The sequence below is a fragment of the Myotis yumanensis genome, unplaced genomic scaffold, assembly GCF_028538775.1.
Source record: "Myotis yumanensis isolate MYYU_CA2020_CCGP unplaced genomic scaffold, mMyoYum1.0.hap1 SCAF_15, whole genome shotgun sequence".
NCBI classification, from domain to species: Eukaryota; Metazoa; Chordata; class Mammalia; order Chiroptera; family Vespertilionidae; genus Myotis; species Myotis yumanensis.
In genome coordinates, this window is record NW_027223766.1 from 17,879,829 (window position 1) to 17,884,942 (window position 5,114).

The window sequence follows — 5,114 nt, forward strand, 5'->3', positions numbered from 1 at the left end:
GAATTAAATCCTTGTGTTTTTAAAATCGCATTTCCCTTAGTCCAGTCATAAAAGAAGTGCAGCTGGTGTTTTAGTGAAGCTAGAAGCAAAGCCAGTGTCCAAATTTCCCTTCCATGTTGGAGATAGGTCCACTTCAGCATCAGGCTGGTTGCGTGTGGGGTCCACACAGCGAATGCAAGAAAGCAGGAGCAAAAGAGCCCCACAAGCCAGGAGTCGTGCACAATGCGCCAAGAGGAACTGAGAGCATAAGAGAGCAAACTCCTTTGTTTAGGGGGTTAAGTATCCCAAATCATCTAGGGCAGTGGGGGTCGAACAACCCTTTCACAGGGGTCACCTAAGACCATCGGAAAACACATATATAATTACATATTGTTTTGTGATTAATCACTATGCTTTAACTATGTTCAATTTGTAACAATGAAATTGGGGGTCACCACAACATGAGGAACTGTATTAAAGGGTCGCGGCGTTAGGAAGGTTGAGAACCACTGCTCTAGGGCAACAATCTCTATCCCCCGGTCTGGCTGACAGGCAAGTATCTTTCCTGTCACCCCAACTTTACTGGGCATGAATCTATTGTTCCTTTGCCCAGTCCCCTCCCCCCAGTGTTTTGCAGGGGTCATGCCTGTAGGATCCGGCTTTCCCTTTGCTCCTTTCTTATTATTAACTAGACGCCCGATGCACGAAACTCATGCAAGGGGCTTGGCCCTCGCAGCCGCAGCAGCTTGCCTCGGCCTTTGCAGCCCCAAAGGTCATCTGGCTGTCCGGTTTAACTAGCATATTATGCTTTTATTATTATAGATTACAACGGTATCAATAGGAGTAACTTGGTTATTCATGGGCCTCCGTGTTCACACCTCACTTTATGCTGAGAGATGAGATGTTTCAGGGTTTGGGCTGGTCATGCAATTAGAGGTTATGCACTGAAGTATGGCCAGTGATTCAATCAACCATGCCTACATAATGAAGCCTCACTAAAAAAAAACCTGTGGATGCTGAAGCCTAGTGGAGTTTCCTGGCTGGTAAATGCATTGCAAGAGAGGCAGGAGTGCTGATTCCACAGGAAGAGCCTTCTAGACTACAAGTATATGCCCTATGAGTCTCTTCATTTGGCTGGGCCTGATTTGTATCATCCTATATAATAAAGAGCTAATATGCAAATGGTCGTCACGCCCTCACGCCGTAACGGCTCAGACCCTCAACACTGGGGAGAGAGGAATGGGGACCAGCCAGGCACAAATGAGCTCACAAGAGAGGAATGGGGACCAGTCAGGCTGCGGCCCAGGAGAGGGACAAGCCGCCCAACTTGCGGTCCTGGGCGCCTGCAGCTGTGGCCCGGGCAAGGCTGCCCGCCATGGTTCCTTGCGGCTGTGGTCAGCCTGGGCAAAGCTGGCCAGGGTCCTGTGTGTCTGCAGCCAGCCAGAGGGAGAGAAGTCTGGGTCCTGGGTGCCTGTGACTGGCTGGAGGAGGGAATCCTGGTTCCTGTGTGCAGGGCAAGGCAGAGGTGGTTAGGGGCGATCAGGCCAGCAGGGGAGCATTCAGGGGTGATCGGGCTGGTAAGGGAGAAGTTGGGGCGAATAGGCAGGCAGGCAGAGGTGGTTAGGGGCAATCAGGCAGACAGACAGAGGGGTTAGGGGTGATCAGGCAGACAGACAGAGGGGTTAGGGGTGATCAGGCATGCAGTTAGGCAAGCAGTCCCAGATTGAGAGAGGCAGTAGGATATCCCCCAGAGTCCAACCATGCTGGGGCGGGGGGTGGGTGCAGGCCGGGCTGAGGGACACCCCCCCCCCCCCCCCCGCATGAATTTCGTGCACCGGGATTCTAGTTTATAATAAAAAAAAACTGTAATTGACAGAAGTGTGGGTGGCCCTAAAGTATAGCTGGTATTTGAAGTAAAAGGTAGTCTTGCTTGGGACCTTGCCCTTTAATCTGTGTAGTCTGACACTAATTACTGGTGGGTAGTGTCAAAATTGTACAGGCATACCTTGTTTTATTATGCTTCACTGTATGTGCTTCATAGCTTTTTTTTTTTTTTTTTTTAATAAATTGAAGGTTTGTGCAACCCTACATTGAACAAGTTTATTGGTGCCATTTTCCAACAAGCTCACATGATGGTTGGCATTTTTTAGCAATAAAGTATTTTTCAGTTGCGGTATGTACATTTTTTAGACATAGTGTTATTGCACATTTAATAGTTTAATAGACTACAGTGTAGTGTAAACAGAATTTTTATATGTACCGAGAAACCAAAAAAAAAAAATTGTGTGACTTACTTTATTGCCATATTTGCTTTATTGCAAGGGTCTGGAACCAAACCCACACTATACCTGTACTGCAGTATACCAGTTGGTTTCAGAATGGTTGCTCATAAATTTCAAGCCTAATTGGGAAGCAGATAATGATAAAGACAATATCAAAAACAAAGAAGTCACCTGGCATTGCATTGGGAGGTATTAAGGATATTCAGATTTCTAAAGCTGGAAAGCTATATGTATTAGTCTTCTAGAGTTGCCATAACAAAATACTACAGGCTGGGTGTCTTAAACAACAGGAATTAATTTTCTCACAGTTTTGGAAACTAGAAGTTGCAAGATCAAGGTGTCAGCAGATGTCTTAGTCCATTCAGACTGCTCTAACAAAATACCACAGTCTGGGTGACTTATAAACTACAGGAATGTATTTCTCACAGTTCAGGGGCCTGGAAGTCCAAGGCCAGGGTCCCAGCATGGTTGGACTCACGAAAGCCCTCCTCCAGGTTGCAGACTGCTGCCTTCTAGCTCTGTCCTCACATGGTGGAAGGGCAAACAAGCTGGAAACTTTTGCCCAGGGGGCACCAATCCCATTCATGAGGACTTTGCTATCATGGCTTAATGATTTTCCAAAGGCCCCACCTCTTAGTATCATCTTCTTGGATATTAGGACTTAACAAATGTATTTCGGGGGCACATTTAGACTAGAGTAGCAGGTTTGGTTATTAATGAGGCCTCTTTCGTTGGCATGCAGATGGCTGCCTTCTCCCTGTGTCCTCACATGACCTTTTTTCTTTTTCCTGTTCACACCCATCCTAGTGTTTCTTCTTCTAAGAACCAGTCCTTATGATTAGAGCTCCATCCCTAACATCCTCATTTTAAATTAATCACCTCTTTAAAGACTTTCTCTCTCAATATGGTAATATTCTCAGGTTCGGGGAGCTGGGACTTTAACATATGAATTAGGGGGAGATGGGACATGATTTAGTCTATGATACTAAATTGAGAATCACCTAAATATAAGGTATCACTTTAAAACATGAGGTTAGAGGAAATTGCTAAGGGAACAGTGTAAAATGGAACATGGATTAAGTGTTAATAATAAAATACTTGAGAACCCCACATAACAAAATTACACAAACTAGCCATTAGAAATAAGAAAATTCTTGAAGTTCAAAGGAGCAAAAATAATGATAAAATGCTCAGCTATTAGAACACCACCCACAAATAGTTAATTCAATTAGCTGGTGACTCAACTAATAAGATATATATCACTGTGTCTCATGGAGCAATTATTTAAATGTTGAGGAAAGAGGCTAACCAGGAAGATAAACTTCCAAAAAGTGGATGGGTGTAAGGAATAATGGGTGTGGGCAGAAGAACAAAGAATGAATGACTGTGAGAATATCTATTTCATGAGAACTTTGATTAAAAATTGACCTATGATCCATGCATGGAAGATCAGCTGATTTCATATCTGAATATCTCTGGTATCCTAGGCACCTAAAAAAACATGCACCATTTTTTATACTCTTTTTCAAGATTGAGAAAAATTTCTGGCTGATTTTGCTTGAACTTATCAGCATTTTGGGTGGGAGGATAAAAATGAAATTTCTAATAAGCTTATCAATTATTAATATGAATAAAAGCACTAGCTTTTATATATTTCAGTTATAAAAGTTTACCAAACTATCTAGAAAGAAAGGATCCTTTCATTGGCTCGTTAGGTATTGGAAGGCACCAAGGAATGGATATCTCTAATTCTGTATTTTGTCATTGAAATCACCTCAGCGATTTAAATCAGAACTCAATAGTGATTTTACAGAGTCAAACTCAAGAAAAATGCATTAAAATCTGAAAAATAGATTTTACTAACATATATGACTTAATAAGCTCTGAAGCTATAGATTTTGCTAAAGAGAACTGTAATTGAATCATAGCAGTTTGTACATTAAACCACTTTCAAAGGACAATATTACTTCTTATCTGCTTTAAAATGGTGTTTGTTTCCTGGGCATAATTTTTCACTCACCCACCTTTAAACTGTTTCTAGTCAACTACACAGATACAGTTAAGGTTAACTTGAGAAGAGAAAATGATGCCATAGTGCCACGCTCAGGATGAAGTTCAACACATACATATTCATTTTAGTTTAATCAAAGGAAAGAAAAGATAGCACCATAGACATAATGTATAAATTTAGCAGTATATAATTTCATTCCAGAAAAAAAGGAGTGAATCTTCTCCATTCCACTAGACCCGTGGTTGGCAAACTGCGGCTCATGAGCCACATGCGGCTCTTTGGCCCCTTGAGTGTGGCTCTTCCACAAAATACCACGTGTGGGCACGGACAGTGCGATTGAAACTTCGTAGCCCATGTGCAGAAGTCGGTATTTTGTGGAAGAGCCACACTCAAGGGGCCAAAGAGCCGCATGTGGCTCACGAGCTGCAGTTTGCCGAGCCGCACTTCGCCGACCACTGCACTAGACCAAAAGACCTAGCATTCTCTTTTTAAAAGAAGGAGAATAAGATTAAGCCTTGTGGTTACTAGTCAGTTGTATTGCTTGAGAATATCCCTAGGACATTACAACCACATCTTTATAACTAAGAATATCACGTTGAGTTAATAATACTGAACAGAGCCTGTATTCTAAGTTGGCTGGGAGACTATGTTTTTTATTTTCCTTTTTAACAGATAACGTAATTGCCCACAACAGTGTTCATAGGAGCCCTACAGGTTGGTTAAAAAAAATGACACATCTTCAGATGTCTTTGTCCTTTGAAATGGGGACATCTGATTCCTTCCCAAAGGCTTCAGCTCTTTGTATCTTTTTAGGACATCTAAAGTCTGCCATGTGTCACGTC